This window comes from Paroedura picta, chromosome 4 (assembly GCF_049243985.1).
Source record: "Paroedura picta isolate Pp20150507F chromosome 4, Ppicta_v3.0, whole genome shotgun sequence".
NCBI classification, from domain to species: Eukaryota; Metazoa; Chordata; class Lepidosauria; order Squamata; family Gekkonidae; genus Paroedura; species Paroedura picta.
In genome coordinates, this window is record NC_135372.1 from 71,509,817 (window position 1) to 71,536,253 (window position 26,437).

Sequence of the window (26,437 nt, forward strand, 5' to 3'; positions counted from 1 at the left end):
AAATGTGGACAAGTGGGGAATAAAACCTAGTTCTCAATGTTAGAATCTGCCATTCTTAACCACCACACTAGCAACAACTGAGATTCATCAGCTGCAGAATTCCTACATTCTGTGCTTACATGGAAGTTCTGGATACTCACAAAATGCACACTGTTCATCATATAAATGTCCACAGACTGCATTCTTTGAATTAAATCTGAACCTTTACCACACAGGAGGCATGGCTCAGCACCACCTTCTGGTTCTTGTGTTGCAGCAGGTTGCCCCACATCTTCCAGGCTCCACATGGGGGAGTATTGGGCCCTCTGTACCCCATCTATCCCAAATTTATGCTCCTTCACAGCAGCCAGGGTGGCAAGGTTCTGCTGCACTGCAGGGCAGTGTGAGCCTTTAAAAAAAGAAAAAGACCATGGTATTGCCTACCAATGCAATACTACATTCTTTAAAATATTTTTTATGCCCCAGGCAGCTGGGGACACTGAACTTGGGAACAGGTAGGGAGGAGCAATGCCAAGATGGCCCAGTTCTCTCACAGTCACACTCCCCAGGCCCAATATAGACCCCCTTTGATGCCATGGGGCAAATGAGGTTCTGTGTCAGCTAGGCCTGGAACGGCTCCGGCCGAGCACTGATGTCATGTGAAAGTGGAAGTTTGGCCTGATCCACAATGAGCAGAGAGTTTGGACAAATTCCTGGTGCAAAAAGGCTCCTGATGATCACAATGGAAGGTAATTTAGAGATTCTTATTAGAGGCAATCAATAAGTATTGGGTGGCATGGAAGACTATGGCAGGTAGTTAGCATATTAAGATTTTAGGCAGTCCTGTTCTCCACTTGCAATAGCTTCTGACAACAAATGAAAGAGGACTATTTGATATTGTTAACTGAACCTAGGGGATCCCAGGTCTTCTCTCTCTTAAAAGTGAAACACAGTGTATTAAAACTAATGTTAAGGAGTTGACTGATGCCAATAAGGCACCAGTGTCTCACTGACTGTTTGGCTGTTTTGGATACTGCATGCATATATCATAATAGCATAATATTAAAAAATTCCTTTTTTGACAAGTCTTTTGTATGCCCATTCAGTGACAATGCTTACTTCCTGGGTGTCATTTGATTAAAGTTTGAGAACAACTGATTCATTTCTTGCAACCTATTGCTATAACAGCTTTATTAGAATATTTGAACAGCTTTATTATAATGCTGAGGGTTTTTTGTTTTTGTTTTGACAACTGAATGAAGTTGCATGTGTTATGTCCTGGGAAGATATTCTCTACTCAGTCAATAGATACTCTAGTTAGGGGGATTGCCCACTCTGCTTGCGTAGCCGTTGTATTGACTTTGCTACATATTTAATATTATTAATATGCTCCCTGTGTGTAAATACTCTGGACAAAATCTAAGAAGAAGATGTGGTTTAGCCAGGTGAGGTTTAAGGATTCACAGGGCCTGTAGCACCAGAGCCAGTTTAAGGATTTGTGTGGCCCTGATAGATTCAATTCTGACAGGAGCAGCCAGGCTGTAGTCAAAGCCCCACCCCCACTGTGGAAATGGGTGTCACTCCAAGTGTCCTTAAAGAGGAAAAAGGGGAGAGGAGAGCAGCTACGGCCCTGATTGATAGAGGGGAAGGCATTGTGTGGGATCCCTAGAAGTGTGGGGCCCATAGCATGTGCTACATGTGCTACATGCATAAACTGGCCCTGGATTTAGTGCCAGAGCATGTGCTTTTATGTGGGAGGTTGCAAATTCCAAATAGCCTCCCAATTAACAAAACAAATCTCAGAGATCAGTGCTGGTCAAGTTCATTGCCTGAGATCCTGGAGAAGGGACAATAGTGAGCTAGACCCGGATAAGCACTTCTGGCCCCTTCCTTGTCAATCTTCAGAAAACAGTTGAAAACTCTTTGTTTAGGACTATGTTTTGACTGATTTAGCTTTTATTCTTAGGGTTTTATAATACATTTTATTGTGTTTTATGCTTTGGTTGTATTAATATTAAATGCTACCTTACATTTTGCAATTGGAGAAAGGCAGCAAATAAATATCTGTAACTGCTCCGCGGTATTAATAAAGACCTAAGGGCAAGTGGGGAGGAGATAGGGCAGGCTCTGTCCATTATAAAAACTCGGAAGGGGGAATCAGGAACCGCTTTGCGGCTCCTGATTCGCCCCTCTGAGTGTCACTCAGGGGCCAAGGGGCCACCATTGGCTACTTGGCTCAGCCTCGCCACAGCACTCCGGCGAGCCACACATCCTCACCTCTGTGCTGCCGCTCCCAACAAGGCTTCACCGGGGGGAAAGGAGCAGGGCCGCCCTACCCGGCTGCCATCGCCACCCTGCTCCAGCTGCAGCCAATGCTGCCCATGCCCGTGGAGGGGCACCTTGCGCCCCTCCCAACCTGAACTCCACCACTGGATGCCACAGGTAACCGGCTGCCTGCCCCACCTGCCCCCCCAAACCCACCCCCCACCCGCCGCGCTCTTCAGACCCCCCAAAGACCCCCGCGCCATGCTGCTGAGACACCGCCACTCCGCCGCTAATTTCCCATACCCTACGGCCACGACCGACCATGATGCCTGCTGCCCAGTGCACCCTTCTACCCGCCCACCCACCCACCCACCCGCAAACATTCCTGCCCCCCTCCCACCCCTCCGCAGGTCCACCGTCACAGCCCCCGTCGTCATCTGCTCTCCAAACCCTCAGGACTCTGCTGCGCGCAGCCCGCTGCACCGGGAAGCCGCCTACCTTCACCAGCTGGGCCTGGACGCCCGCCTGGCCGAATGCTACCCGCTGCTCACTTCTCCCACCGCCTTGCGCATCTGACGCTCCGTCGGGGGGGCATGGCCAGGCTTCCTGCCGCTACTGCGATAGACCGCGCCCAAGGGGGGTTCCAGACACCCGGCCAGGGCCGCCTGTGCCTCTGCCCCCAACAACGCCATTTGCTATGCCCTCCCTCGCATGCATGCCGGAAATGGGCCCCTGATATCACCCATTTTTACAGATGGGCTTTCCCCCTAGTTGTAAATAATTTAAATTAAGCAGGCTTTACTTGTTTTCAAGCCCTTCTAGGTTGTCATAAGATCTAGAAGTGTGCTATTTCTACTTATCACAGAAGAGAGTATTCGCAAAATTCTGTACTTGATTCTAAATTTTGTGCTTGCAAAAGCACAACATGCACAGCACAGTGAATAATACTATTGTCTGCTATCTGGGTGCACAGGGGTTCTAATTTTTCTGAAATAGCCATCTATACTTGTCCAGTATTTCAAGGAAACAGTATGACAAAAAGTTTTTAAAGTGTGTTCTTTTTGTGTGTGTGGTGGGGAGAAGCCTGCACCATTCAACCAACATATTTATGCCCAGAAATATGTGTTATCATGCGTTATCATGTAGAGTATGTCACTTGATGACAACAGTCTGTCAAAATGAGCTGTCTTCCGCTTCCATGGATATCTTGAGTTGATCAGTTGCATAAGCTGGTAGGACAAAGATGCAGCTTGGCGCCTGCTTGGAGCAGAGGAGCTGTTGATGGCAGAACACTGGTGTTGTCAGGGAGGGCGTATAGCATTCCGTTCAAGTGGCAAGCTGTACAAGTCGATCAGGCTGCCAGCAAGTACAAGATCTTTTCCCAGCTCCAAAGGACGAATAGAAGGATTTTTTCAGCCAGAGCACCAAGCAGTCACACTGAATAATTATTGGGATTTTTGAAAATATGTTCAAAGGGCTTATTTTAATTGCCTTCGTCCAATGTTACGTTTCAAACAGAAAACATCAATGAATTTCTGACCCATGCAATAAAAGAATACTTCCCAAATGGTTATGAAATACGGATTGGAGTAATCATTGCCTGTAGACTTTTTTACTCCCAGTTATTTCTTTGATGACTGACCATGATAAGTTCCCCCCCTTACCAGATAATCTGTCAAAGACTTTGCCTTTAGTTTGCACTAGACATTTGCATTGTCCAAAACTCGACAGAGTAAGTTGTTTTCTTTCTGCAGCAATCAATGCAATACTGGGGTTTCATTTTTACAACAGCAGTAATTTCATAAAATAGTGTGTTTGTGTCCCCATTTTTGTTCTGGGTGCTTGAACAGTTAATAAAATATGCCAGTAGGTACATGTTAGTTGTGAATGAAATAGATCTTCCTATTGGAATGCAGGCACATGCATAGCAAAACATTTAGCAATATTGGAAAACATACACAAGAACTGAAGTACTTACTGCTTGATAGTTTGGCTCTGTAAACTACAAGGCATTGAACCTAGCTGCAGGCTTTTGAACTCAGGTGCACATGGTTTTCTAGTTAACTTCTAAAATTAGTAAAGCTCAAATATATTGATAAAGACACAAAATAAGACATGGGAGCATTTGGCCAATACATTGTACCTGCATTTTATGTTCTATCTCACCTTTTTAAAATAATCTGTATGCAGCTATTTTATCAATTCAATTAATTGTATGGTGGAAATCCACTGGTAGGTCTGTCTGTCAGTAGGTTCTTCATCTTCTTCTATTCAGTCAGCCATCCCCTAAGTGTTAAAACCACAACATTAATGTACACATATATATAATATACTGCAGTTCACAAAGTTTGTTGAATTGTGTAAAATTTTTCTCTTGTTTATGGTGACATAATGATGTCTCCAAAGACCAGAATTAGGACTCACAACGCATGAAAGCTATTTTTATTTCATTTCCTTCTAAACAGCTCTTTCATACATCCTGTAGCTGTGATTCCTTCTGCACCCTTACCATTATCATTATATGCTTCAGTAATCCAGAAATTTATTCTTCTCATATCAGTTAATGAATGTAAAACAAGATCTTGCATTTGATTTCAGTGCTAGTTCCTCACTAAACAAACCTAGCAACAACAGACTACCTCCCTTCATGCTGCCTGCTAGTTTTCTTATTTTGAACAAAATGGAGCCACAGAGGCCACAATCTACCAGGGGATTTCTGCAGAGCAAGGACACAGGCAGAAAAGCATATTAGGGAAAAAAACACATCAAGAGAGTTAAAAAGCTTGTCACACACACACACACACACACACACATATAACCAGAAGACACAGTTCACTGGATTTTATACTATCATAATTTTGTTGTGGGGAGGAATATCCAAGAAATAAACAATAACAGTAATGTAATAAACAATGATGCATGAATCCTACCTTATTATTGGACTTATTGCCCGCCACTCCGGTGAACTGGCTCATGGAGGGTTACAAAACAGGTACCAATATAAAAGCATCCAATAAAACCCCATTAAAACACAATAATAGAGCCTCTTGTGGCATGGGGTGGTAAGGCAGCAGAAATGCTGTCTGAAGCTGTCTGCCCATGAGGCTGGGAGTTCAATCCCAGCAGCTGGCTCAAGGTTGACTCAACCTTCCATCCTTCCGAGGGCGGTAAATGAGTACCCAGCTTGCTGGGGGGTAAACGGTAATGACTGGGGAAGGCACTGGCAAACCACCCCGTATTGAGTCTGCCATGAAAACGCTAGAGGGCATCACCCCAAGAGTCAGAAATGACTCGGTGCTTGCACAGGGGATACCTTTACCTTTTTAAAACACAATATAGCAACATAAGCAACATGGTGGTATAAATAACCCTATCCTGTGGTAGTGCACCCACCTGGGGAGGATGTTAATGCAGTAACTGGTTGCCACCAAAGATGTCACAAATTGGTAGTGGATATCTTACTTAGACTGTTTATGCACTGGAGGTTTCATGCCAGGCTGCAGGCTGGAGTTTTAGTCGTGGCAGGTTACCCCACCTCTTCCTGCACCCACATGGGGGAGCATTTGGCCTGGTACACCTCATCTGTCCCTGATTTATGCACCTGCATGGAAGCTGGGGCAGTGAAGTTCCCAGTGCATAAACAGTCCTAGGGGGGCACCAGAACTATGCCCTGAAACTGGCCTCATTCATAAACCTAATAGAAGAGTTCCATCTTGCAAGCTCTATGGAATGCCGAAAGCTCCTGCAGGGCCTGTAGCTCTTCTGGGAGCTCATTCTACCAGGTGGGGGCCAGGACTGAAAAAGTCATGGCACTGGTCGAGGCCAGATGGGTCGAGGCCATACAGATACAGATGGCCTTTAATGGCATAAAAGAAAATGCAAATGCATACAGATAAACACAGCTCAAATGAATGCTCAAACAAATATACACAAAAGTACCAATGCACAATTTACAATTTTAACAGGTAGAGAGTATTAAATCTTAATATCAAGCAGAGTACATTGGCAACTTTGGACAGTAGAACATAATCCTTCTCACTAAGCATGGCATTGATAATTTATTTATTTTATTTATTTATTATATTTATATACCACCCTCCCCAGGGGCTCAGGAATTTGTAGTTCCTTGCTACAATTCCATTTTAACTATATAATCCTGAATCAAAGCTGTGCCTCATTCACTCCCAATTTGTGCTCCTGCATGGGAGCTGGGGAACTGAAGTTCCCAGTGAATAAACGGTCTAATAGAGTATCTGTCTACAGGTAAAATTTTTGGAGATTCATTCAGAACTATGGCCCCCTCTTACTTTCAGTATAATTTACTATGCACTTTTTGTATTTATCTAGTTTAATTTTAAGTATTGCACCATGGCAAGTAGAATACCTGTGATTATTATCCGGCCTATTCATGTGATGTTATGGTTGATTTTTCTGTTGCACAGACCTGCTAAAAATAGAGTGAACTTTTTAAGATCCCTCCCAGTGGATACCATCAAATAATTAAATATTGCCCCTCATTCCTGCTCATAGCCCTGTTTCTTCATGGCAGTTTCCAGCCGATGTATCTGGATTTTGTACTAGTTCCTGTGTTCTCTGGAAAAGGGTTTTAGTCCTGGCATATTTTTTTTAAGTATCCATCTACCAATCATCAATTTAATATGCTTCGATCTGTTTCTGTCTGTTTGCAGATTACCGTAAAAGTATTTTGCAAATGAAAAATTTATTTTTAATGTGGAACAGGAGCTTCTGCACTCCTTCGTGGCTATTCTCCTGTTCATGAAACCCATATGTATATCAGCTGCAACACACTGTCAGTGAACAGCGGTTTTTCAATCAAAAAGACTGTCAGTTAAGCTGATTCACTAACAAGAAAGCTGTCATGCTGTGACAGCTGCTGTCTTCACAACCCCAGACAATCTGTTCTGTGCTAACACTGACTTAACCCTCCCATTTATTATGTGGCAGTAATGAGCAGTGCCCTCAGCAATATCATTTGACTGGACAAAGTTGGCTGCTTTGCTATGTACTTACAGTCTACAGACTCAAAAGCAAACAACCGGATATTGCTTTTCTGCAAAATCAGTTTGTTAATTGTGTCACTTGGGAATCAGTTTGTATAAACTGCCCTAATCCAGAAACAACTCCTAACTAGAATGGCCTTTAACTACATTAATTACTGTGCAGCAAGCGCATAGATTAAGACATACACTTGCAAATATGAAACATCCCCAAAGAGGAAAGACACCAACAAGTTGCCTCATGCTATACAGTTGCTTGCAACCAAATCAAGGGATATAAATAGACTTCTGCAATTGAGAACCTGGCAAAGAATCTGAACTCCGGGTGGAGTTTCTGTGTCTTACTGTATTTTAAAGAATGTTATAGCATTTCTGATGCACTGTGCTAGATACATGCTGCTTCAGGCTGCAGCTAGTCACTGCTGCTTTCATCTGAAGGACACAGAAGTTGCTATGCTGAAAAGTCATGCTAGAAGTAGAATGAATTTTGTTGTTGATTTTAGCAGCCTTCCAAGTAGCTTCTCATTAAGCACAGCAGTGCCTCAAATTGTCTACTGCTTCCACAGTGCAATGGGGTTATGCCTGCTTGTGAATCCTTCGGGTAACAAAAAGCGGCTTATAAGAACCAACTCTTCTTCTTCTTCTTCTTCTTCTTCTTCTTCTTCTTCTTCTTCTTCTTTTGAGTGATCGACATTATCATTACTTCTGAAATGGCCACCATGTGGTACGATCTTAGGTTTACAATTTCTTTCATAGCCTAAAACTTGGTATTTCAGATGTTCAAGGACAGGAACATTCAGACTACAAATAGTCAATTTCTATGACTCCAACCTTATTTTAGGGTTTGAGCATTTCAGGACTGTCAAAAGTGTTCTCAAAAATCCATTAATGTCAGGATCAAGTCTCAGAATTGGTCAGACTGTTAATCAGAAAACCCTTGGAATGGAATTTGATCCGGGGAAACTGGATCTAATAAAAATTTTGTAATGATCCCTAGTTCAACCAGGTTAAAAACACAGAATAGCTATTTGCCTTAAGATTAATGTGGCTGTTTATCCTAAATCATTGGTACATTCCAATATTAAATCAGCATTAAAACATGTATCTATATTTTAATTTTTTTAAAGAAAATGCTTTGGAAAATATTAGATTAAAATTATTATATGACTACAAAGCTTTCTGTGTATATTATAGTCTAGTATATTTATTTTTACAGTAACATAATTAAAAAATCGGACTGATAAAATATGACACAACTCTGAATTACTGATGGTTTGGTGACATGTATACTAAATGTTTCTTGGGGGATCTTTTTTCTAGATTTACACAGCTCTGTTTTTCTTAAACCATAATTCTTCCCACTTGCTTTAGTAGCCGCTTGATAAGCACCATTTCTCCTATCGAAATAGCATCATGAAGTCCTTCCAAATTTAATTAAACTTTCTATTTCTGTTGCATATGGTGCTTGGGTTCTTTAATTAAGTGCAGTATGTTTCTCTTGGCAGATCCCATTCTTATATTTTAGACCCAAAGCTGAAATAATAATGCTCAATGTTGTTGCAGGGTTCACATGAGAATTTCAGCACTTTGTGTCATATCAATACAGTTCTTGGTGATTAAGATCTGCTGTCATTTTGCAGACTATTCTGCCAGAACAAAGAACAACTGATGAATGAATATCCTTGTGTCTTCATTCAACTCAGTAGCCATTGTAAAGAGGAAAGAACAGATGTACTGCCTTAAGCTGGTTGTCTGTCCTGTGGCATATTCAAAGAAGCTTGGTTGCTTCAGTCATGATACCTTCTACAGATTATATCCAGTTCTTGAAAGACATAGACAACTTCTTACTTCTGTACTCCCTCTTGTTGAATATTCCCTTCAAATGTCAGAAATCTAAAACTGGGGCTTTGTATGTCTCTCTATAGTTTAATCTACATCTGTTTCTTTCAAGTAGCAAAACTGTCTTTTCTACAAATAATTTTTTAAAATAAAAAGTTGATGCTTTTTTACTATATTGATGTTTGTGTTACTAAGGACATATATTTGCATTAACTATGTTCTCTGTCTAATTTTGCATGTGTTTATTTGCATTGAATAGAATAGAGAACATATGTTTGATTCTTCTCATAATTATTCAATAAGAAAATGCCTACAACTAACCACATCTCCAGCTCTCTGTCACCATCTTGCTGTATCCTTAAAGATATCAGGAATTTGGACTCAACTACCCTGCAATGAGCTGGGTCGAAGCTGTTTTTATAGCACTTCCAACTTCTGATGCAAAGAGAATTTCTTTAATAGCTGCAGTTAGAAGGCTTTTAGGCAAGAATTATTCTGTCAGAGTCTGCAGCAGTAATGAAAATCATGTCTTCTAAACTTTTTACAGTCCTTGGTTATAGAAAAAGCCCAAGGACCCCCTTTAGGACCTGAATAATTGATATACTAGATCATTCAGGTCAAGCCTTAATCTTCCTCAGCAGCTTTATAATTGGCTACTAATATTGGTAAACCAGAAAGAATACTCTGATTGCAAAAAGTGGGTAACAAAAGCAAAGGCCATTTTTTGTATTTAACCACCAGTATATGGTGGTAGTTGGAAGCTGGTCAAGTTGTAGACCAAATGATGGCCTGAGAGAGGACCACTGTCAGCATGACCAAGTTTAGGGTGTCTTATTTGGTTACATTTGTATCTCTCTTCATAACTTTGATGCATGATTTCCTCTCTGTTATATATGATGATACATTTGCAGCCAGGAATGGATCTGAAAATTTGTATTTATTTATTCTGTATATAGGCAAACAGCAGCAACAACCAAATATGTTTTTCTGAGTTTAAATTTTTTTAACTATACCTGAAATGGACTAGCATCCAGGAGTTGAAGTGTAGAGACACTATTAAAATTATTTATTTATTTAAAACATTTATTTATTTAATTCATTTGTATCCTACCTCATCATTCTCCTCTCTTCCATGATCTCTTCAAAACAATGTGTAGCAAGGAATCATCTGTGCCACCGGTTGATGCAGCTGAGAGCGGGCTGGAGACAGATGTGACCACCCTCCAGCCTGTGCACAGTGTGGGCTTCGTTTATGCAGCACACACAGTGTAAAGAGGCAGGCGGGACCCACAATGCCTTTAAAGGCACCACACACATGAGTCCCGGCCTCTTCGCCCAGCATGCTGCAGAGCAGCTTCCCTCCTTCCCACCCTATGTGATGGCTATGTCTGTGGTAGATTTTTCATGGTTAATATTTCATCACAGCTGCAGGTTTTGCACAGGATGGAGTCCATTGGTAGGGAGTCTGATGGGTGATAGGACTCCCTGGGCTTCAGAGCCTCCATATGAAGTGGCATGTAAATGAGCGCAGCTTACCCTTCTGGGAGGCAAGGGGCTCATTGCCCGGTGGCTTAGGGGGCATCCAAAGCAGGTGGGCACCTGGTGGCTCCCCCCCACATAGGTCACCTCCTGTAGGGCAGACTTCAGTAGGCAAGGGGATCTGCTCTCCTGGCTGGGAATGGTGTGGGTCCCCAGGGCACCTCTGGAAGCTGCAGGTTTTGGTGCAGTCCGCTGACTGCTAGGTCAGGCTCCCTCTCCCATGCTGTGCCAACCCTCCTGTGGGGAGGTAATAAAGCTGTGGCCATGTTTATACCCAATAACTGCGTTATGTCTTATTCCAGCCCAAAATGCCCTCCTGCAAATCTACTCTATGAGATAGGTAGGATAAGACATTACAACTGGTCCAAAGTCACCCAGTGAGTTTGCATGGCACAGGAGAGAATTTGAACCCAAGTCTTCCAGACACTTCCAGACACTAGTCCAGCAATCTTTAACAAATGTACCACGCTGGTTCCTTTATGCCGCCTTTCTTCCTGACCAGGAGCCCAAGGCAGCATACCTAAAAACAATGAAACAATTAGCAATAACATGTAAAATTAGAAAATTAAATAAAAACACATTAACAAACAAGACCAGAACCAGGGGGAACATTTGAGTCCAGTGCCACCTTTAAGACCAACAAAGTTTTATTCAAGGTATAAGCTTTATTAGTCTTAAAGATGCTACCAGATTCAGACTTTGTTCTGCTGCTTTGGACCAACATAGCTACCCTCCAGAACCAGGGAGGTTACTGTTACTGTACTGCTACTACAGATGATACAGTAGAGTTACCCCTTGGCCTTTTGTTTGTTCTATTTTTTTTATTTCTGGAGAGTTGAGAAGATTGTCTGTGCTCGAATTCAAGTAATCATACTGTTTCTGAGGAGGATGGTCTGATTGTTCACTGTTGTGGCCAGTAGCTATCATTAGATCTATTGTACATGCATTTGTTTAAAGGTATGTTTGTTTGTTTTGTTAATGTATTTACCGCCACTCCCAGACTAGCCAGCTTATGGTGGTTTACAATAATAATAAAACCCATAAAATACAATAAAAAAACATTAAATTATAGCAGCAACAATTTACTCTACAAAGAACTATACCCACCCCAACAAACATAGGGTGGGGGTGATTGCTGGTGAAGGTACCCTCCATCCTTCCTTAGCGCCACTCTCATGGAGCTGCAGTCCCAGGCCCTCTGCCTTCCCTCCAGCTCCCACTCACTGAACTGGCACTTCTTGGAGGAGGATATGGGTAGGGGCGGGACAGCTTACCTGATTGGCCGTTCATTGGATGGTTGGCCAATCAGGGATGGAACAGCCTACCTGATTGTCCATTTGTTGGATGGATGGCCAATCAGGTACACAATGAGTCCCAACTCCTCCCACTATCAATGTTCGGCTTTATATATATATGTACAGATAGACGATCTTTCTCACTGAGACTCAAAGCGGATTCCACAGTGAAGTTTAAACAGATAAGCAGTGTAACAGGACAGAAATATGAGTTTAAACAGATAAGCAGTGTAATAGGACAGAAATATAAAGCAAGCATAAAATAGTAGATGTGATACATTAAACAGTGCAGGAAACTGCAGTGATGGCAGGATAAAGATATCTCAAGGGGATATTACATACTATACACAGTGGAATAGTTTGCTGTCCTATTCCCTCTACAAAGATGCTTTCCATTATAATATAGTCCTGTAATGTGCAATAAAGCAAAACCAGTGTTGTGTTCAATGGCTAAATTCAGATACCCACAGTTTCTACTATTCATTGTGGAATCATCTCACAGCAGAATCCCATATGCACTGAGACATTTTAAGGTGCTCATTGTACCCAGATTTCTAAGGGTCAACAATAACAAGCCTTTAATAGCATATGAAATACAATATAAGATGGGAAAGTGCAAAAGTATCCACTGCTAGTGAAAACAAAGGCAAAGATCATGCTTTAGGGTAAGACATAATACATTCACGATTTCTCATGGCAAGCACATGTACTAAAATTAGAACGATACAGAGAAGATTAGCATGACCCCTGCGCAAGGATGACACGCAAATTCATGAAGCGTTCCATTTCTAAGGACTAGGAAAACATAGTGGCCAAGTAATCTATTAAGAATTAAATCCTAGCAAGTTCTACTCTGCAAGAGTCCTATCATGCAGGGGCTGGTAAGTTCTCTATGCACTGATGAAATGTAGTCATCTGATAAAGGACTTTTAGTTCCTTACACAATTCTACGTAGGCATATAATTTTTTAAAACTTTTAATCCATGCCCTTTTTAAATCTAAAGGCTCTAGTTTTTCATTTGTTTTATTTGTCTTAGAAATGCAGTTTTAAATTTTTTGAATAATTATAATGTATTGAGACTATGTTTCCGCTAAATGTAAGCAGTAAGTCCTCTTTATTTCAGTGAGAGACAACTTTGTGTTTAATTCTTCAATTGCAGTCAATGGAATTTAAAATGTTTAACTTCAGCTGGCTGGTTTATACTTTATATTTTAAGTTATAATCCCATCTAGTGTTGGCATATTTTGAATCTGGGAATCACTTAATGTGTATTAGTGATTTTATAACCAGTTATAGAACAATCCATTAGGCATACCTGTGGGAGATCCACATTTTATCAGAATCAGAAATTATCTAAATGATGCATAATTAAAAACACTGATAATCTGTTAGAAGGAATAATTGTGCCTCTGCTTCATCACATTATAGCGATTAAGTATGTATGAGCTGCTTGAAACAGTTGTTTCCAGAGAAAAAGAATTATACAGAAATCTACAGCAAAGGTTTGACTCATCCTTATGATTGCTTTCTCATTCACTAAAAGCCTGAAGTGAAGTAATGCAACACTGAGACCATTTCCACATGGAGCGGTAAAATGCAAGTGGCTTGCTGCTTGCAAACACAAGATAATAAACCTCACATTTGCAGCCCTCCTCATGGGAGACCCTCCCCGCATTTTCTCTCTGCCCCATCATGGGTTTTTGCCTCTTGACAAGGCTTCAAGGGAAAGCAAAATGATCTTCTCCTTCCTTCAGCTTGTCAATCACAGCAAGCCATCAATCACAGCACAGCAGTAATATCATGGACTGAAACTTTCTTCCCCTCCCAGCCCCAAAATTAATTTTTAAAGGCCCTTCTGCATTGCTATGTAGTAATGCCACAACACAGATGCATTTTTAATAAAAATCAACACTGCTACATTGCTATGGATAAACGCCAGAACAATACAGCACCCCCCCTCCCCGGTGGATTTCTGAGACACTGAATATGGTCCCTGGAGCCCAAAAGGTCATTTTGTGTAAATTGTTGGCTTAAGAACAAAGCACTCGTCAGGAGAAGGATGTTTGATCAGCCCCCCCCCCCTACTTTCCCAGCTCATATCCCATCTAAATAAAACAGAAACAGGGCTGTTTTTGCCTGCCTCAGTTGTGAGAAGGCTGGACATGGTTCCTGGAGCCCAAAAAAGTCATTTTGTGTAAATGGTTGGCTTAAAAACAAAGTGTTCAGACCCCTATATGATTGGGATAAAGTTGCCCCATTTCCCAGCTCATTCCCCACTTCCAGAAAACACAAAAGAAGCTATGTTTTGCCTGCCTGATCTTTAAAGAAGATATTATTTTACCTTTGACAATATATTTTAGCGTTGCAGTTGCAATGTAATGCGGACCATGCCATTTAATAAATAAATAAATAGTCGGAGCAAGAAATGGAGAGGGGAGGATGGGTGTGAGGATGGGGCAATGCTATAGAGACTATCACGCCTTCCTTCCTCCATATGGGCTTCCCTCTGGTTGCTCACTGATGGGATGAATGATTGAGGGTGGTAAATCCAGTTTTGGTGATTTCCCTCATCGCAAGTTAAAAATGGCCAAAACTCGACTAAGGTGACCAGATTTTAACATTGGTAAAGCGGGACACCATTGACCGGGGAGGTTCTTGATTAAAAATTTGGTCTACATGGAGCAACAAAAATTTTCATAGAATGCAAAACTAGTATTGTAATATATATTTTTTAAATTTCGACATAAGTACAATTTGCCAGGTGCCCCCAGATGTCCCTCCAAAAGTGGGACAATCTGGTCACCTTAGACTAGGGTTGTGTGCTTCAGTGGCCAAAGCACACAACCCTCATCTTGACCCAGCTCCTTGACAGCCTTGGGATACAGGCGATATCATGTGGAGGGGGCTCTAAAAGCTACCAACATTCAAAGGCTGTCCAGAGGCAGATTCCTCCTGCAAAAATGATCTGAGGGACCCTATGCTGATATTTCCTGTCTGTTCAGCTGTGGCAAACAGTAGGGTTTTCTGACCCAGCTATCTTACACAAACTGCATTGTTGTGATATACGAGTGTGGCTTCAACATCCTGCAGCAAATAGACAAAAGCTCGTGTCATAATATGCCAACCTACTGGTTGGCAGTATTTGAATATGCAAAGGAGCAGAGCACTAGGCTTCTTAAAGAATAAATTTGTTTTATTCAGAAGAGAAACAACTTTGTGTACAAAGGAGAGAGTGAGTCAGACCTGTCTAGCTAGCTGTTGTCTACAATTATTCTGTCTGTTCAAGTGCAGTTCTGGAGGCAAGCAGGGAGGAAGTGTGCTCAAAGGAGCAGGAAATCCCCTACTGAGCCAATCATAACACTGGAGGAGAGGATTTGAAAGTCATGAGGAATTTCCTATCCTAACAATGCTAAATAAACATCTCCTCCAATGCCCCCTGCAGAATGCTGTTTATATTCTGCTCAATCATACACACTACAGATCTTGCATATTCAAACACTACTTTCAATATCTTGCCCTTTCTGTTAGTAGTTGCGACTGCACTAGTGGTTTGTCACACAACATTTGCGCTTAGGTTTTCAAATCTCAGAAATATCTGGGATTCCCTATGCTCAGTTTCCTTTACTGCCATAAAATAACAACAGGTAGCACCAGAGAATATGAGCTTTTTGATGGTCCTGACCAAACACTCATTGTTCTCATGATAAAATTAGAATATTATTTATTTATTTATTTATTTATTTATTTATTTAATTTATTTATTTACCGCCCTCCCCGGAGGCTCTAACCATATTAGAGCAGGAGACTTTGATTAATGAAATGTTAATATTGGCTTGCTTCTCATGTAAAACTTGGCCAACAGAGTGTAGAAGCCAGAGCTTGGATCCAGTCCTTCAAATACTGGTTAAAACTTCATTTTCATGCTCAAACAAATAATTTGTTAATTACTCTCTTAACTGGTTAAGTACGGTGTCATAGAAACTTCAAATTATGGGTCTGGACATCTCAGCTCTCAGTGTGCAAGAAGAAAAGGTTATACTTAAATCAATCTCTCAGAGATTAGAAGATTTGAATGTTCAGTCATTAGGTTTTTCTATTCATAGCATATGTTCTCCTCAATGTATCTCCAAACTCTGGAGGCACACCGGTCTACAAGAGCATTTCTTTTTGCTTGCCTTAACATCTCTCCTTCCAACCTAACTTGGGGTAGATTTTTCCAGAATCATTCTCAGGAGAGATATTGTTTCCATGGGTATAATGTCCATGATACACTATACTAATTAGTCTTGAAATGTCCTAAGTTTGTTCTGCACTGTTGTCCTAATTGAAGAAATTGAGATTTATCTGTGTTGACGAGAAACACTGGATAAAACCTATGCTAAGTGTGAAGGACTTAGTAAACCGCCCTGAGCCCCCGGGGAGGGCAGTATATAAATATAATAAATAAATAAATAAAAACAAACAAACATATATTCTAAAAGTAGTTTTCTCTTGGCAATATTAAATGAAAATCTTCCCATTGTGAAATTTGTAGTTGTAATTGTTTTTTTGAGCCCCACTAAGTGGTTTCAGACCCACCGCTCCCTGCCTGTTGCACTTCCCATCAACCCAGGACCCTGTTACCCACCATCTCTCCTCTGCTTTCTCCCCTTTGGCAGTTTAGCTTCTGCTGGCTTCATGGGTGCCACCTCAGCCTCTGGTCCATTTTCAGCCAGTGCTTTGGCCACAGCCTTGGCCTCCTTCATCAGCCACCACCCTGCCTCTTCTGCCACACTCCCTGGGTCAGGACTATGGACATCATGTCCATACCCATTTCCATCCCAGGGAGCACACCAGAAGATGTGTTCCACATCAAAAACAATTATTTTGACCAAGAGAGATGCTTCTAGCCAGCAGTTACACTGAACAAATAGATAGTTTGGGGTAAGAAGACTGGATAGACAAAAGAAGCTCCACTTAGTTCCTGAGGGAATGTTCCTTTCCCTATTGACAGTCTGATAATTGTGGCTGGAAGGGGTGTTTTCCCATAATGTGCACATTTAGCTAAGTCAGCTGGGCAAGTTTCAGGAAGTAAGAGACAGAAAAAAGAAGATATGTTTGTTACCCAAATTGCTGGGGAATCTTGAATATAGCAAGAGGCAGGGGTAACACAAGATCTTTACTACCAATTTTTATGGGGTCCTTTCCCTGGAAGAAATCCTTATTAAATGAAGAAGACAATTAAGCTTACACTCAGGGGATTTATTTGGGGAAAATATTGGGGTACACTCAAAAACACACACAGAAGCACACCCATACATACACTAAGTTCTACAGGGGGACAACTTCAAGATACTGCACTTTTCTTGGATCCAAGCAGCCAAGACATAGGGTTGACGACATCAGGGGTAGACAGGATGCCGGGTGTGGAGGAAACAGAAACATGCATACACACACACACACACACCCCTGGAGTGTGCACAAGGTTTGATATAATGTTTGAAATTCCCGGGCCAGCCCCAGTGACTGCCCACTAGGAGGTTCGTGATTGATGATTGGTCTCTGATATTATGAGTACCTGATAGGTGATTTTGAACTGTGAGGTCACTAGAGTGGGAGGTATGGAGTAATCTCATAAAGTAGAACAATACCTTGTTTTATCAGGAAGGACTGGGGGAAGACGTTTGGGGATAAGAGATGCTGCTAGGCAGAAATTACACTGCTGCCTCCATAGTCAGTCTCTGCCAGGCTGGTTTCTGTTTGTACCAACCTGCTCAGAGTCCACTCATGGGCTTCTGTGCCTGAAGGTGTCTCTGTGTGAGGCACCCTTCCATTAAGAGCTACCATTAGGGTAACATGTTTGCTTCTAGTCAAGGCTAAACAAGATGAAGATCTGGCCTGGCTTTCCTAGGCAAGAGATGAGGAAAGAAGCTAGTCAAGCCAAACAAGATGGAAAAGTGCCCTGGGATGAATCTGCACTTACTTTGTTTATTCCATTGTGGATCCTGCTGAATCCAGATCAATTTGAACTCAGGTCTTCCTCTTCCCCCCCTTCCCCATTGAAACAGAAAAGTGTTCTGCACATGGTTAGGGAAGCTCAGAAGGGAAGGAGGGAGCCAAGCACAGCAGGAGCCTCTTCCTTTTCTTGAAGGGGGTGGGGCCTCTGCTGAGAGAAGTTAGGGCTTCTGGGGCCTCTGCTGAGAGAAATTAGGGCTTCTGGGGCCTCTGCTGAGAGAAATTAGGGCTTCTGGGGCCTCTGCTGAGAGAAGTTACCACAGAGCTCGGCAGCTAGTTCAGAACACTCAGAGCTCTGCATGCTTTCTCACATTCATTTTTCAAATATTGAGGGTTATATCCACTCTAGGATATTGCTGGGAAATCATGTTTGTTGCAGAAGGAAAATTTAAATCTGTCAAAATAAAATGGAAATCGCATTCAGTGGAGATGGCAGGGACTGAATCAACCTGGGATTGGAATAAAAGCTCCATGCAGATTCAGTTCTGGTCTTCCTGGGTCAGCCTCCACCAGGCTACTGTGCATCAACTTTCTCAAAGTCCAGTCATGGACTTCTGTGCGTGTAAGTGTCTTTGTGTAAGGCTCCCTTCCATTATGGGGCTACCTTCTATAGTAACACAGCTACAGAAAACATATTTCATAGGCAAAACTGTATTTGTGAATGCTTATTGGTCTGGTTTTAAGGAAATTATTTCAAACCACAATAAGTCTCAGTAATCTTAGATTATTTGTTCCTTTGTGTCTAGAGAAATGTCCTTTAGTCTAAGAATATTAACTATATTTCAGTATACTGGCAAACAATTTGCTAAACAAAAGCAAAGTAAAACAAATTCAATGTAGTGAAACTCAGTCAAATGAAAAGGGATATTTCTTAATGACATTTACAATTAATCACATAAAACGTTTGTTTAATCAGACAATGTGGTTAATCACAAAGGTGAAATTGGAAGTTATCACTGTTGAATGCTAGCGTAAAAGTTAATAAATTCAGCTCATAATCATTATGCACATGCTAGTTATAATAATTTACTGTCCATATCAAATCTTTATAAGCATTGTAATTAAATATAAAAATGCACATTAGAATTATAATGAGTAATTAGGGCAACATAACTAATATGCATAAAAGTCCCAATGCTCATTAAAATGTAAAAAGATGAAACCTGGTATAGATAGGGGGTGGGTTTTTTTTGCATATATTTGAATTCATCTAAATGCCAGTATACCTCCTGCACTGCATTAGGTGTGCTTTCCTGAATTGCACATTTGAAAAAAAGAAAAGAAAAAAGGGGGAAATTCCTAAAACATTTGGGATAGGAATCAGATATCTCGCTTTTTGTCCCACTTTTTAGACAATTAAATTATACTTATTTGCTGAAATATATACACTCAGTTGTTATGCTTGTATGCAGCCATATTAGTCCTCGAAAGCTGTGAATATTAAGAGCCTCCAAGCTTTTAAAAATAACATACATCTTCTTCATCTTAGCATCCAATTGAGAGCTGTGCTGGATTGGCCCTATTTGTACTAATTATAGTCATATACATTCCCACTTACATCAAACACAGCTTCAAAGTTCATATTGAACTTAGTTCAAGATCCAGAATCCACAGGGACTCATGTGAATGTGTCCATGAACACATGCAGCTGCCTTATACTAAGTTAGACCATTGCTGGGGATGGCTAGGGATGGGACAATGCTCTCGTCGCATTTTATTTTATTGGATAGTTTGATATTGTTGTATTTTATGGTTTTATGTCAGGGGATTTAATGGGGGTTTTGGATGTTTTTATCTGACTCTGTAACCTACCATGAACCTCCAGGGAGTGGCAGGATACAAATTGCAGTATAAATAAACAAACAAACAAACAATATAGGTTGATCAAGATCAGAACTGTCTACACTGACAAGACATGGTTCTCCCTGGACAAACACAGAAATATATTTTCTAATATATACTCAGTATTTATTAACTAAAAATAATAAGCACTCGACACTTCTTCCTGTAAAATATGGGCTGCACAGCTGAATTGCAGCAACATGCAAGTCATGCTTCAGAACACTAACTCTCCTTTGAAGAACACAGAATGCTCATAGAAGGAGGGAAGCAGGACCTTCCGGTTACTTTTTTTTTTAATCCAGAATTTATCTCTGTCAGTTTTAGTGGCTAATTCATCAGCTAATTTAGCTTGTCCTATCTCAATCTATATTACAGTATTTTATTTATTTATTTATGGTTGGATTTATACCTTGCCACTTCTCCAAGGACTTGTGGTGGCTATTTATTTATACGGTCAACGAAAGGATATAAACATTAGACATAGTAAAACATTAAGATTTTAAAACATGTTTGGGGGTGCAGAGAATAAAATTAGTCATTGTAAAAAAGTTTAAGGTGATTTGTTTCCTTCCGTCAGACTTGAATCACTTAGGCACAAAATTTTGCTGTCCACAAAGAGACTTGAGGCTTGTCACCCATGCATAGCTCTTTGGTCCAATCCACTTCTGTTTGATGTAACCTCCCTTCCAGAAGGGGCAGTGGGCAATGAAGGAAGACAGCTGGTGTGGAGGTTTGGGCTGGGTTGCCACCAATATGTGGACGACACCCAGCTCTTCCTCCTGATGGATGACCGCCCTGACTCTCCTCCAGAACCCTTAGCCAGATATCTGGAAGCAGTGATGAAATAGCTCAAGCAGAGTCATCTGAAGCTCAAGCCTGCAAACACAGAGGTCCAGTGGTTGGGTAGGAAAGAACCATGGGAGGAAGCACATCTGCCCACTCTGGACGGTGTGCAGCTTTCAGCAACGCACTCCGCCATGAACCTGGGCATGATCCTGGATGCTTCTCTTACAATGGAAGCCCAGGTCACAATGGTAGCGCAGCTGGCATTTTACCATCTCCGCCAAGCCAAGCTACTAACACCCTACCTGGACCCAAAACACCTAGCCACAGTGATCCATGCGATGGTCACCTCTAGACTAGACTTCTGCAACTCGATCTATGCAGGCCTACCCTTATCCTTGATCTAGAAACTACAACTGGTACAGAATGCTGCAGTCAGGATCCTCACCAAAACATCATGGAGATCCCACATCTGGCCGATACTCCAACAACTCAGCTGGCTCCCAGTTGAATTCTTGATTAAGCTTAAGGTTTTGGTAATCACCTTTAAGGCCGTACGTGGTTTGGACCCAGTCTACTTGAGAGACTGCCTCTCTGCCTATACCCCCAAAAGAGCCTTGTGCTCCACCACCTCCAAGTGGCTGCAGATCCCTGGCCCTAAAGAAGAACGGCAGACCTCAACAAGTGCCAAAGCCTGTTCAGTCCTGGCCTCCAACTGGTGGAACTATCTCCCTGAAGAGATCAGAGTCCTGCCTGAACTTCCACAGTTCCACAGGACCTGCAAAAGGGAGCTTTTCCACCAGGCATTCACTTGAGGCCGACTGACTGAGAACACCTGCTGGGCCCCCCTCAGACGCCCTTCCATGATTGAACAAATTTGATCTCCCCAGTATTATTGTTATTTATGTTGTGTTATAAATTGTTACTTGGTTGTTATGATGTTGTATTGAAACTGTATGTTATAGATTAAATTATTATAATGTTCCATGTAAAATTTCATAATGTTCCATGTAAACCGCCCAGAGCTGTAAAAAATGGGCAGTATAAAAATCCAAATAAATAAATAAATAAATAAATAAATAAATAAATGAATGAATGAATGAATGAATGAATAAATAAATAAATAAATAAATAAATAAATAAATAAATAAATAAATGTTCCATAGATTCCACCTCCATTAGTGGACAGGTGCACAATATCTCTGAGACTGATATTCTTTTATATCTACCCTCCAGAAGTGCTATGGCCATGGGCGAACATCTCGCTAATGTTAGCACTCAATTGCTGAGAGGTAGACAGATAGTTTTAATATGTATCTCATGGATGGCAATGAGAGAAAGGCTGGAGCATTTGCTAAGTCCATTTTTCTTTCCATATCTTGTATTTTTTGCCTAAGAACTTGTCTTGCCTGATCTTCACCCAATCTGAGTAGATCATTTGGAAAGAAGCCCAGCCTTGTAAGTTTGGTCTTGGTGTTTTACTCCAGCTTCTTAAAGGATAAGAGGAAGAAACTCTTGGGCTCTGAGATTTACTTTGAGGCACAGAGGGACATGAGACTGATTCTTGTCTCAATTCTTAACTTGCCCCTTTCAAGTCGTATCATTGTATATTAGATGTTAAGGGTAGATAAGAAGAGATAACCAAAGGTGTGGCTGTTATAGTATCTTTAAGATTCATGTGCCTGTCTCTGACCAAACCTTTGAAATTTCAACAGTCAAAAACGGCTTCTTTAATGTAACTCTCCTTATCATCTGCTTCACAGCTGACCATCAGGATGAAGAAATTCATTTGAGTGGCCCAGCAATTAGCTTAATAATTTTAAATCAAATGTGCCAATAGATGATCGTTATTCTTTCTCCCCACATTTGAATAGAACAATGCATGCTATAGAATGAAAGGCATAGCACCCATAGCCAAATGTATCTAAGAGCATATTTACACCTATATTTATGCAGCATTTAACTGTGGGTTAAAGAATTGTAGAAGAATTCTACAGGACGTTTCCAACACTATCCATATTTTTTTCCATTGCATTTCCCCCATTTTAACTTTTTTGTCAGAACAAATTTGCATTTGATGTTTTTCATTTACTAGTACATTTGGTCTTCTCTTTGTCACCAGCAATTATTCTCTGTAGATTATTTAAACTTTCCCTTCTCAGTGCATTTTTTAAAAAAGGCTTGATTGTATCATGATTTGCTTATCTTTAGTATGAATATCATGTTAACACAATATGTTTTTAGATAGAATTAAAGTTACATTAATAATAGTACCAATAAGAACATTTTATTTGACATCAAATGTATTGGGCTTTGCTACCGTTTCAGTAATTAACAATAATAAAGAGCCAACTTGAGTCTGATTGGCTATGGAAAAAATTGTTTGGAATGATATAGTATTACTTAACTGTGTTTCTTTCCTGAGAAGAATATTAATATCAATTAGAACATGTCTAATGGCCTCACCGGAAATTTGCCAAGAACATTAGAAGGATTATAATTGCTAGTTTGATTGAGTAGAATTTAAATCATCTTCTGCCAGCATATTTAAAGGTCTTATTCTTCTTGGCCCACTGCAGACACATAATAACAAAACTAGCATTAGATATTATGAAGAGGGAGCCACAAAGATAATAAAAAATGAAGAGGTATCTTCACAGGAATCACAAAAACATGTCAGGAGGAAACTTTAAACTGAGCTGTGTACTAACAAAAGCTAAAGTGAACCAAGTAGAAAGTGAAGCCTCTTGCTATGAGATTCAATTCCAGTATTTCCTAGTATGGCAAACCAGGAGGTCCAATATACTACAACCTTTCTTCAAGTATAAATTCAAGCAGTTCTTAACTTTTTTCTAGATTATCTGTCTGTGGATCTGAGGCCAAAGCTGTATGTTGCATGAAAATGAAAGGAACACATGCTAATATATTTGTGCATATGAAAATAATCCACCTTTGGCAAGACAACTGTGAGAACAATGCAAAGAGGGAGAGAACTTTTAATTATTTCTCTTACCACTGCATCTGTTCCACAAGCGCTCACATGACACCATTGTATATGTGCTTTCCCCATATTTAAGACTGGAGCTGAATCTGCATGGAGCTTTTATTCCAATCCCAGGTTGATTCAGTCCCTCACATCCACACTGAATGTGATTTCTATTTTTGATTTTGGGTGATCTAAATTTTTCATCTGCAGCATGCATGATTGATCTGGAGTGACCCTACCTTTCCCCAGTGATATCCTGGAATGGATATAGCCCTCGATATTTGAAAAATTGGCATGAGTAAAGGTGCAGCTCTCTGTTTTTCCCAAACTAACTTGCTGCCTCAAGCCTCCAACGCTGTAGAAAAGCACTGATTGGCCAGGGCACCAGTTCCCAGTTAGCAAGGCTTCCCTTAAAGGGGAAGCCCTAACTTCTCTCAGCAGAAGCTCCAGAAGCCCTAACTTCTTTCCTCCTGGATTTATTACCCTTCCACTAAAACAAGTACTTGTCATTCAACCATTGTCTTCACTCCCTAGCTCCAATAACATACGTATGAACTCCTGGGCACCCCCTGAGAACTGATGGTTTTTTCTTGCTTTTTACATGAGCTCTAAGGTTCACAGATTTAGGAGAGCTTTTCCCATTTTGGGGTGGTGACTGAGCCTTTGGTGACTGAGAGGCCTAGATTTGATCTCTAGGGCCCTCTGGTACATTGTCTGCAGTAAGACATTTCCAGATTGGCAGTGGCATTGGGGGGAGTTAGCCAATCAGAATGAGCAGTGATGGCTCTGCCACTTCTGTCTATAGGATTTTAATCCGGGAGTGCATTTTTCAACACCGCAACCCAGAACAGACTCAGAGAGAATGCAGTCACAGCAATTCTGTGCTCACCCCAGTCCTCCTCAAAGCCCATGTCTGGGAAGCCAAAGGCCAGCAAGTTGATCTTGAGAAAGGCCAACTGCTGGACTCTTTCAGGTGCCAGGAGGGAGCAATACGCACAGACAATGCCTCCTGCATGAGAAAATACCTGCACGCTCTGGACACTCATTGGAGGGCATGAAAGGAAGACCTGGGCCATGTCGGGGAAGGCCAGCCAGACTGCCTGTGGCCTGGCCTCATAAGACAGCTGCTGTGGGGTTCCTGGGGCTATCTGAGGTAAACCCTCAACCATCGCAGATGTGCTGTCATCTCTCAAATCCCTGCCAGCCCCAGAGGAAGAGGAGGGCTGCAGAAACCCCAGCAAGAAGTCCTCCTGTTTAAGCCTACTGAAGGGACTATCCTTGGAGCAGGGGCTGGCCACAAGGGCAAATGGGGGGGAAGCAGTGGACATGCTGGTTTCACACACACACACACGTGCCAACCACACCTCCTAGGACATCCAGCAGTTTTCTTCAAATGACCAGCATACACCATTCTGAGAAGCTCTTCTTCTCTGGGTTGCTACCCTTGATGTAACCCTGTATGAGCATGACTTGCAGAGGAGCCCAAAGCATTCCTCGAAAGCTCTTTGGAGCCTTTGTGCAAGTGCATGCATGGTTGGAACTATGTCTGCATGCCTTAGGCCTGGGTCTAACCATCATGAACATGCTTCATCAAGGGCCTGTATGGCATTCACACCCATAGTGGTTGCATTTAACCATGTTGAGATTTGAGTGGGATAATGTTTTGTGCCTAGACTATTCTGCAGATATGTCTAAGGTGACCAGATTGTCCCACTTTTGGAGGGACATCTGGGGGTACCTGGCAAATTGTACTTATATTGAAATTAAAATATATATATCACAATAATGTTTTTGCGTTCTATGCATTCTATGAAACTTTTTGTTGCTCCGTATAAACCAAATTTTAAATCAAGAACACCCCCCCCCCCCGGTCAGTGGTGTCCCGCTTTACCAATGTTAAAATCTGGTCACCTTAGATATGTCAAATATATTACTGGCTTGTAGAAAAAAATGTACTAACAGAATCAACAACACTTGGAAAGCATTTGTCAGGTTTCAAGCCACTGAAACCAAAGATTAAATCCATTCTTTTTTTACATAACTGACATGTTAGCAGACTCAAGGCTTCTGGTTGCAGCTTTCATGATGGTGTTACCTCATTCCAGAGGGGGGGGGGGAGTCTATCCAAGCAACTTCACATAAGTTGCTTTCTCAGGGGTGCTCTTTTAAAAGATCCACCTCAACTGCATAGGTTTCCCATGTGGAAAGTGCATACTGTACACTCAGCCCTGACAAGATATCCCTTTGAACCTATTAAAGAATATAATCTTTAAAAACTGAAGATGAAAACCTAATTTCTTATTTATTTTTATATCCTGCACTTTATCTTACAAAATGAATGAAACACAGCAGGAGAAGGGTTCAGTGCTTCCTGTTCATTAGATCTTCAAATACCATCTTTGTTGTTGTTATGTGCGAAGTCGTGTCCGACCCATCGCGACCCCATGGACAATGATCCTCCAGGCCTTCCTGTCCTCTACCATTCCCCGGAGTCCATTTAAGTTTGCACCTACTGCTTCAGTGACTCCATCCATCCACCTCATTCTCTGTCGTCCCCTTCTTCTTTTGCCCTCAATCGCTCCCAGCATTAGGCTCTTCTCCAGGGAGTCCTTCCTTCTCATGAGGTGGCCAAAGTATTTGAGTTTCATCTTCAGGATCTGGCCTTCTAAAGAGCAGTCAGGGCTGATCTCCTCTAGGATTGACCGGTTTGTTCGCCTTGCAGTCCAAGGGACTCGCAAGAGTCTTCTCCAGCACCAGAGTTCAAAAGCCTCAATTCTTTGACGCTCAGCCTTCCTTATGGTCCAACTTTTGCAGCCATACATTGCAACTGGGAATACCATAGCCTTGACTAAACGCACTTTTGTTGGCAGGGTGATATCTCTGCTTTTTAGGATGC

At 41.4% G+C, this 26,437-nt stretch overlaps 1 protein-coding gene and 1 non-coding gene across 4 annotated transcripts in view; both read left to right on the forward strand.

Moving 5' to 3' along the window:
• Positions 1-26,437, forward strand: part of NEGR1 (neuronal growth regulator 1) — a 719,159-nt gene that overhangs the window by 517,771 nt on the left and 174,951 nt on the right. The gene's annotated exons all lie outside the window — the stretch shown is intronic.
• Positions 12,623-12,727, forward strand: LOC143836932 (U6 spliceosomal RNA). Its single transcript, XR_013230845.1, has one exon. It is a non-coding gene; the product is annotated as a U6 spliceosomal RNA (small nuclear RNA).